The sequence below is a fragment of the Stegodyphus dumicola genome, chromosome 9, assembly GCF_044657685.1.
Source record: "Stegodyphus dumicola isolate Sdum_Otavi_A_Nest chromosome 9, ASM4465768v1".
NCBI lineage: Eukaryota > Metazoa > Arthropoda > Arachnida > Araneae > Eresidae > Stegodyphus > Stegodyphus dumicola.
The window spans coordinates 191,592,795-191,603,128 of NC_140776.1; the positions used below are offsets into that span (position 1 = coordinate 191,592,795).

The 10,334-nt window shown below is 30.7% G+C and overlaps 1 long non-coding RNA gene across 1 annotated transcript; it reads right to left on the bottom strand.

The window, feature by feature from the left end:
• Nucleotides 1-4,466: 4,466 nt before the first annotated feature.
• Nucleotides 4,467-10,100, bottom strand: LOC146995606 (uncharacterized). The gene is made up of 3 exons (XR_015043185.1): nucleotides 9,994-10,100; nucleotides 7,553-7,642; nucleotides 4,467-4,833 (listed from the first exon to the last, which is right to left on the bottom strand). It is a non-coding gene; the product is annotated as an uncharacterized LOC146995606 (long non-coding RNA).
• Nucleotides 10,101-10,334: the final 234 nt, after the last annotated feature.

The window sequence follows — 10,334 nt, forward strand, 5'->3', positions numbered from 1 at the left end:
CCTAAATTACGAACGTTGCCTATCCTATCTTCCTTTGCGATAGATATTTGACGTATATATCCAGGTCTGTAGCGCCATTTGTTTCATATTAGTTATTAGCTTTCTTAGATTGCTATCCAAGTTTTGACTAAACCTTGCTTATCTACTTTATCTACCCCAAGAGCTTTATTACCATTTACTTGATAGTAACAGGATTTTAGAGATTTTTCATTGAAGTAATGCATTAAGCATTTGAATTCCTTGGTCGCATCGTACTGAGATACCCAAGCTATCCTTAACATTTTTGTATTGGTTATTGTGTGAGCTTCTGTTGTACTCATAGCGTTTCCTTGTTAAGGGTAAATTTACCCTTAACAAGGAAACTTGATTATTTGATGTAATTTTATGGATAGGAAGGACCTTTCAGAAATTTTCTTACAGCGGTCTTTAGAGATTTTTCGTTGGGAAAAGGAGAAGGGTCAGTGTCTTTCTTTTCTTCTTAGCGCCTCTGAAGAGGTGATCAGGTTTGATGGTGGGTCCTGGTTATTCCTGTGGCAGCAAATCTGCTCTCTTCTTTTTTTTTTGTGTGCATCCACGGAATAATTGCAATGATGGCTTGATGTATTGGGAGGTATAATATCTTGTTGTGGTAATGTAGTGCTTCTTGGAATTTCTTGATGCTGTGAAATTGATGTTCTCTGCGATGAGCGCTGGAGCGCAAACATTAGTATCGGATATTTCACTTCTCTGAGGTTGTCTGTTAGTGCCTCGGAGATGATAAAGGGACTTCTTCTTATCTTAATTCTAGTGTTAGTTAGTGCGAGAAAGTTTGAGGGTAATTTTTGAATGTCTTCTGGATGAAGGTCTTGAGAGCTCGGAATAGAATCTTCGATGATTGTGATCTCGCTCTGTGTTGGAAGACCCTCACACGGCTGGATGGAATTGTGTTTTTGATATTAACAGTTATAAGCGACTGGGAGAGGTTGTCGTTGTTTATTGACTCATGAGAATTTTCTTGGCATGCTGATGTGATTCTGGAGGTTATATAGTAGTCTGAATACTCAGACTACTATATAACCTCCAGAATCACATCTGAGTATTCAGACTACTATACAGTGAACAGGCAGTCAGTAGAGATGCGGATTGTTACAAGCGCAGCTTGTGGTAAAGAGAATGGAAGAGGAGAAGGCACCTATATCTGCGAAACTTCGGCGAGGCGGAAGAAAAGGAAAAACTTCAGAAGTTGGTAAGTACTACTTCCATGTCCTTCCATAAGACTGGTGTTATACGTAGTAAATACATTTAATAAATGCTTAAAACAATCCCCGTGTATAGCTATACCTTATACATCTGAAACAATGAAACAAAAAATCATAGAAACGCATAACAAGTAGATGCTTGAAAGCAAAATTATTGTACCTGAAATTGACTCTAAGCTAGTCCAAATGTTTCGAAAAACGAATAAATCAAACACAGCATAAGTCGTTGTGCTTCATTGTTGATTACAGAAAGCTACACAGCACAAATTTTTCTCAAAACAGAGGCTATAATTAGGAACATTAGGTGTATTAAATATATGATAACACTTTATTTAACTTCTTGGCTCTTTCAGCCAAGCAAAAGGTCAGGAAATATGTTAAAATGGAATTTACCACAAAATCTAGCCTTTCTAAGATTGTCATTTGGATTATGCGAAGCTTCAACTATGTTTCAACAAGGCCAGGAACATAAGCAGATAAACGTTCATCTCTCTAGATGGCATACGACATAATATTTACAAATAACTCGATTGATGAGGACATTGAGAAAGTGCGAAATTGATTTAAAACGTAAATGGCTCTAAATATAAATTCAAATTCGTTACTTGCGATACAAAATATCACATCGAAGGACTGAGACATGAAGCCAAATAATTGCAATTAAAAATTTGATTCAAGTTGTCATGAAATTTCCGAATCTGGAGATCTGTATAGATACGTCTGATATGGTGGTATAAGCTGTGCATAACCACCCACATAGCACAAAAACATCCTTGGGATATCCCAAGGATGTTGCTCGCGGGATATGCGCACATCCTCAGGACATCCCGCAATATCCCGCGAACCTCCTAAAACACCTCCTCCCGAGTGCTTAATGTCACATCCCGGGATATCCTCAGGACCTCCTAACCAAGTCCCATCGACAGCGTGCGGGATGTTATTAGGATATGAACTCCTACTCACTACATCCTCAGGACATCCCGGGATATCCCACAAACCTCCTAAGCACATCCCATTATATCCTAAAAACATCCTATCTATGTCCCATCGACAGCATATGGGATGTTATTAGGATTTTAAAGTCCTACTTACTACATCCTCAGGACATCCCGTAATATCCCAATTTCCTCCTAAACTCATCCTCCTGAGCGCTTAATGTCACATCCCAGTATATCGTTAGGACATCCTATCTACGTCCCACCGACAGCGTATGGGATGTTATCAGGATTTGAAACACTAGTTACAATATCCCTTTAACCTCTTAAATACATACTCTCAACTGTTTAGTGTCACTTCCCAGTATATATACAGAGGAAAATTCCAGTGAAAGTATGTGAAGGTGTGATGATCTAAAACCTACTTTTTTTACACAGATAGTCTCAAATCCTTCTCCTATGGTAATATGGAAAAATCAGAAATGTTGAAAATATTTATACAACTTATTTTGTTTTTAAATCTGAATTTGTGAATATATTAAAAATGAGCAAGGAAATTAAAATGAATTATTAATACAAAATATTAAAACTGAAAATTTTGCTTTTATTTTTAAGATATTAAAAATCTTTTGATCATTTTTAAACATCCAATAGCCCCCAAATTGAATTATTTATAATTAAATTGTTTTACAAAATCAGTTTCTAATTTCAGTTAATTTGTATTAAAAATTGAATAATAAAATTAGCCATTTAATAATCTTTACATAAATGAATCATCTTTCTTTAAAACATGTAAGGAATTTATAGTGTTTTGATGACACTGTTGGGAAATTGTTAAAAGGAATAAATTGTATTTTTAAAACTAAATCAATTCCTAGCCTCAGAATAAATAAATATGTTTTCGTAACATGAGAATGCTGCAGGCTTTTTTATATATTTAATATTTAGTTGTAAAAATTCGACATTATGTTAACAATTCTTTATATCATTCAAAAGGTAACTCAAGAAGCTCTTCTAAAATTCTATCTTTCTGCTCACACAATTAAAAAAAAAATCTGAAAGGCCTCAGATTTTAGCAGTCACTCAAAGAGGCTAAAAGTTTATGAATGCATAGATTATCAATACAGATGGGGCAGTGGAAATAGCAAAACATTTTATAAGATACTGACACCAGAAAGTTATATATCTTCTATATATTTGAAAAATGAAGAAAGATATCATGTAATTATGTAGAAATATTAAAATGTTTTCAATTAGATATATCATGAATTAAATGCATTTTAAATCAATCAGATTAAAAATTAAAAAAAGCATTGTTAAGAACTGTGTGTAATGCTTTTAAATAGCTTGGCTTGTTAGTCAATAATATATTAGATTTTAAAGATAAATATGTTAAATTTTGCCAAACGGCAAGACTTGAATGAAAAGCGAAACAAGTTTACGACTGACGATATGAAGTCACATTTCAAAACTAATAGCCCTTTTAGATTAAAAAAAAAAAGTTCTGAAAATAATTTGCAATGGTTCATTGGTATTATTTTACGCAAAATTCAGTAAAATGAAATTTACCCGTTGAAATCAGCACCAAATTAAACTTTGTAAATTCTAGCGCATGTTAAAGGTTGTCTCATCCAGAATTTTATTACTAACCATTCATTTCAGAGCAAAATAAAACAGTAATTGCCATTTATATGACAATCAATATCAAAAATTTAAATCTGCATTTTACGCAACATAGAAAAACTTCAAAAGATCTACTGTTTACCATGCAATTAAGGCATTTTATTCTGCAATCAACTCTACCAATTATTAATTCCATTAAGTATATTAAGTTTACTCTTTCTGCTCAATATATGCTATGTAAAATTTTCCATAAATTTATTAATTCATTTTATTTTGAGGTGAGCTTTTATTCAACTCTCAATGTCAATGAGAATGTTTAGTTCATTTTTTATTCGGTCTCAAAAGAGAAATCAAAATACGTGGATTTATTTATGTATGTGTATTTATGAATCAAAATACATGAGAAATCACAGTGAGAAAAGCACCGCTACCTTAAATTGTGATTATATATAACAAATGCAGTGAATTATAGTTAAAAAATAGTGAAAATATTTATATTTCTGAACTATTTCATATATAACATTTTCAGTTTCGCATATGTGGCAATTTAAGAACTTTTTTACGTATACCAATTTTTTGAAATATCTGCAAATTTTTGTATCTTCAAGGAAAGCTTATTCTTTCACCTTTAGTATATAAGTAATGGTAATTTACCAGATAAAATTACTTAATGGGGAATACAGAAAAATATCTAACCACTTACCTTTGTGACTTCATCTGCAGAGAGACTAAAAAAGCAGTTCAGCTAAATCTGCTATAATAAATATTTATAATAATGCTAAATTATGCAATATCTATTAATGTGACAAATTTTTGTAAAGCTATTTATTTGGATGAAAAATAAACACATTCAGAAATTTATGGCACTATATTATGATTAACGGAGGAAAAACACTTTTCAAAATTCAAAATAGTTTTTATTAATCCAATTTATCACATTTTATTTGAATTCATGAAAAACAATCTTATATCCATGTATTCTTATGTATATAAGAACTCTTGATAAATTGGATCTCTGTCATTGCCTTTCACAGCACCTAAAATAAAAAAAAAACACTCACAATTACTATATGTGAATATAATTCATAATTAAATTTAAACAAATGACTATTACAATGCAAATTAAAGGAAGCATTTAAAATATTTTAACATTTAATACCTATAAACAGAGTAGCAATTATTTGATTTTTCGATTATAGTAAAATAAACATGGGGGATGGCTTTTAAAATTTTTTATGTCAGAAAATAAACTCAAACCACCAGCTGAACATATGAGCAGTTTTATCAATCAGCCACTGGTAGGTAACCTGGATACTGAGTTGCCAAGATAAAGAGAGAAACAAAATTATGATAATCACATCTTACCTATTCATAAAACTATTTTAAATTTAATGTGTAGGCAAGTCCAAAAAGAGTGAGAATGAATTTATTTTTCAACACAAAGTAAAGTCTTTCAGGAGCAAAAAAAACTTGTCTCATGAGATTGGCAAGTAAAAAATAATTAACTGCATCTGGTAACATTTATCTGACAACACATAAGTAATTGTTAGCTACGTGCAGAAAATAAAATCTGATCAGGGGCGTAGCTAGAGGGGGGAAGGAGGGGCATCTGTCCCCGGGCACAGAATCCAAGGGGTGCCAAACTGATGTTAGAACATTTTAGAATTAAATGTTTTCCGTCCTTGGCAAGCAGTAGGGGGCGCGAAATCTTCAGTTGTCCCTGAGCACTGAAAACCCTAGCTATGACTCTGAATCTGATCATGTTAATGCAATTTTAAACTTTTGAATTTAACCGCAGAAATTTACCAAAGAAGTACTTGTAACAGTAGTAAATGAAGATGTGGCTAATCTTTACTGTATGGTACACCTTGGTTTCTGTCTGAAAAAAAATCGCAAAGTGGTTGTTTGTGAAATGTGGAAGCCCATTGTGTCAAATAAGTTTTTCGGTAACCCTAATGTTGATAATGTTGGCGAAAGTAGCCTTTAGGAAAAAAAAAAAAAAAACTTTTTTTTGTCAATAAAAAGGAGTTATTTCAAATATTGCCAACGTGTTGTGATAAATTTAGTTTTGAGCTACTTTTTTTAATAGTAAACCTTTTGTACGGTCCCAGGTTTTTGGTTCTTACCATTCTTTTCAATTGCTGTGTTTGGTTGTACGGAAGTGGTATGGTCTTGTATTTTGAACATGCTATTTATTATTTTGGTGTGGGTACCATCGTTTGAGTATGTCTGAGGTGACTAAGAGACGAAAAATTGAATTGAATTGCTTACCTGGAGGATGGTGGTGGGAAACCTAAACATATGCATGTGAAAAAAAAGGTACGTGAAAAAAATGACGTTTCATTTATTTTTTTGTCTCTGTGTGTTAATTTTTGTTAGAAGATTTGTTGTTTAATGTTTTTATGTTAGGAAATATGTATTTTTGGTAACTTATTCCTCTCTGTTAGTGTATTTTTGGTTGTCTGTATGTTAAGACAGTGGTGAATTTTTTCTGGTAACTATGATATTTTTAACTTTCTGATTTTCTTAAAGTGAAAATAGATCAATGTGTACATGGACAAAGTTAAGGCAGTGCACAATGCCCAGTTTGTGCAGTTCGTTTTAATAGGTTGATGTGTACATGGACACAGAGTTTGTGTATGTCTTTGACTTCTTATTTTGGTTTTGTGTAGAGGCCACCTTGAAATTGGTGCCTATCCTCTCAGGTGACGATCTTGATATAAAAAAAAAGAAACGATTCGCCAAGGGTTACAGTAGAGTAAATTTTTACCAAAGATGTTGTACCATAATCACCATTTCAGTGGTTTAAACACTAGTGGAGCAGTATGCAGAGATGAAGATTTGAGTTTTGTTTACACAGCATGATGGTTTAGGCACTCCAGCCATTACAGTGAACAAAATTATAATAAACATAGCCACAATAATTGCCTATAAATATTGATGTATAACACTGCATTAACTAATATATTTCTTATGCTAGTATATACAGAATCCTTAATCAAAGGGAAAATCAGAAGACTGTGCATGCATTTTCCTTTAACTGAAACATGGATTTGACCATACAAATCTCAGTCTTACGGGACATGCCACACTATGCAGATAGACAGTAAAAAGTGCTTGCGTTGTTTTTATTTGTTAGAGGTATGAAATAAATACACTTCTAGATTTTAATTTTTTCTTTTCTTGTTTTACATTTGGATTACCTATCAAAAAGTAAGGAATTTTGATATTATTACAATATCGGAGTTAAAAGAGATGAGACACACTGAACACATGAATAAATTTCTATCAAAGAATAATTTATTAAATTTGGCCCGTTCCATAGTAAACTTTAACCATTAGATTACATTATTACACCATGTTATCAGTTTGAAAAGCAAGTCATATGCCAGATCTTGGATGTAAAAGAAATGCACAAAATAATATACAGATTATTGAAAAATGATGTATACCAATGTTTATAGATATGATTAAATGTAACAGAAAATTTACTGTCACAACCACATTTTTAAGTGAAATGTATTATTTTAACATTTTACAATATTTAAGGTATGGCATTAAATGCAACATTATGTGCCTGGACATAAGTTAGTAAATTAAAAAAAATAATAATAATAATCAAAGAATGAATGTCATGAAAAATTTCAAAAACAAGCAGAATTTAATTTAGAAGACCTTTAGACACTTATGATAAATAAATTTGAGAATTCTTCACCCAAAATTAAATTATAATTAACTAAAACCAGTTTGACTGACCTTCTACAAAATCCTTCAGCTGCAATTTTTTCTAGCTTGAAAACCAAATTCTTCTCCACATGGTAATAACATCTTAACCAGTTGAAATTCCTGCAGAAAGTTTGATAACACAGTAATAGAATTAATAGAATAGAAAAATTAACACAAAAGTATAGAACATCATTTAAACTTAACATTATTACAAATTTTGATGCTTTCTGACTATCTGCAAAGCTTTGAAAATTGGCAAAATGGTTAGTTTACGGTTCATATCTACTGCTCTGTTCACAAGTAGTAATTCAAATAAGGACTTTATAAGAAACAAGAAATTTTAGGATGCACACACACAAAAATATATATATTGGGTCAATATTCACATATTTTTTCATCCAATGGAATACTATTCAGAAATAAAGATTAAATATAAAACATGTAAATACATGTGTGTGGTATGAATATTCATAGTTTGCTATTATTGCGTGCATACTCTTGCTGTTTTAGCATAAGTTGAAGCTGTGAGGGCAGATGATAAGAAAGTATCAGAATTTTTCATGTATAAGAAAAGATTGCCCTGAAAATAGTATCTCAATTGTTTAGCACTGACATTTACATAGCGCATTAGAAATATATAGTAATATATGTATAATAAAAAGATAATTGCATATTATTAATTCATTTTTTTAAATGCCAAACTTTAACAATTCTTTCACATATAATTAAAGAGAATTCTTTCACATGAACATCTAAAATCCATTCTTAACTAAAGAATAAATAATAAAACCATGTAAATTTCTTATCAAGCCCATCATTTCCGAAATGTCTACTTCTGAAAGTTCCCAGCATTTCTCAGTATATTATTAAATTTCTAAACTAAGTATCAATGATCGTCATGTTCGCTAATGTGGCAATATCTTTCACACTTCTTTGTTACCACAAGTAACAAGTAGGCTTCAATAAATCTTTAACTGTTACATGCTACTTTTGTCTAAAATTAAATGAGCTCTTTATAATATACTCAAAGAAATAATTTTGTATGAAAATTTGTATGTTATATATTGGCCTGATTAATGATTCAGGAAATAATTCGGATTTTCAAAGTGCTTCCAATAATTCAAATTTCAGCTTGTGTCAAAATACAATCTATAACACAAAGATTTCCTTATGAACAATGCATTTTAACATTATTCAATCACTGGCAATCACACAGTACTGATTGCTTCAATAAACATTACTGTAACTGTGTTATTTAAAAAACTGTAATGTTTTAATTATTTCCTTAATTAAAACATTACAGTCTTTTCCTCCTTCTAACACCAAAAGAAAACCCAGATAAGAAATATAAAAATATCAGTAAAAATAAATTATATTATTGAATGACACTTTACATTAATTACACTTATGCATATATTATTTTATTATAAATTATTTCAAAATCAAAGAAGAGAAGGAGGAGAAACTTTAATATTGACATTTCTAAAATGATATAAACATTAATCATTTAGCACAATTTGTTATTTCAGGCAAAAAGAATTCACTTTTCTGGATAGCATTTATATTTCCATCTCACTTTCAATGAAACATTAAGAGAAATGCATATAATTTAAACACCAGTTTATTTTATTTATCAGACAGATTATGTCCACTCGAAAAAACCTATCAGTAAAATTCGGTAGTAATAATTCTGAATGTTAGGCAACTTGCAAGATTCAACAAAAATTATCAATACTTTTACTATAATGACAATACTACAGTAACATGAACATAAAATTAAACTGCATATAACTATAAAATAAGCCAGCATATAATAATGGTGCATTGGTTTCTAAAACAATGGGCTTGATGAAAAAATACATGTATTATGGTAGCTATTCATATTCTTCAGCTTTCCTAATATTCTCATGTTCACTTTACATAACTAAAGTATCTAAAATACAATAAAAATGCAAACAATATTTATGAGAAAATGATAAAAGCATTCATAAGCATTTGATTGAATGACCATATTTTGTGTTCCTGCAAGTCGAATCTTAAAATGATATGCAGTTTGAAAAATGCTTAATCCTTTTATAAAATATTCAAAAAAGATTAAAAAGAGGGGTCCCAATAACAGAACAGTACCCCCAAAAAACTTGAATTACAAACTAGATTAAGATAATGTTTCAACCATACATATTTTGGACAAAACAATGCAAACTCTTATTTTTATACAATTGTTCAAACTATTTAACATAAATTTATTGCTGCAACAAAATAATAAGCAATCTGATCACACATATTATTTTGAAACTTAGCAGGGCAAATTAGATATTTGAAATGACAGCCAGCCATTGAGATACACGTAATTCACGATAGAATGGTAACAATTCATAAAGCTGTGAAACATTTAACTGTCAAAATGACATAAATAACATAAATTTGAAAAGCAAAAAAAGTAAACATACAAGTATTGCAATTGAACTTACCTTTCATGCAACAAAAAATATCCATACAAGTTAACCTCATGGGGCAGCCATTTTGGATTTCGTTTCAAATCAGACAGATGTTTACGGATTTGCGGAAGAATACGAGGAACTAGTAGTTTGCCGGATACAATGTGAAATGACGCGAAAGAATATAGTTCTGTAGAACTTCCTACATTATTCCGTAATAAACAGTACTATTTCCTAATTTTTTCTTTATCTAATTAATTAATAGGGAAATAGTTAAATAACGCCGAATTCATTTTTAATGAAATGTAAAATTTTGCATGTATGGGACAACTACCTTCCATCCAATGTTTTTGAGAATATAAACAAATTTTGGA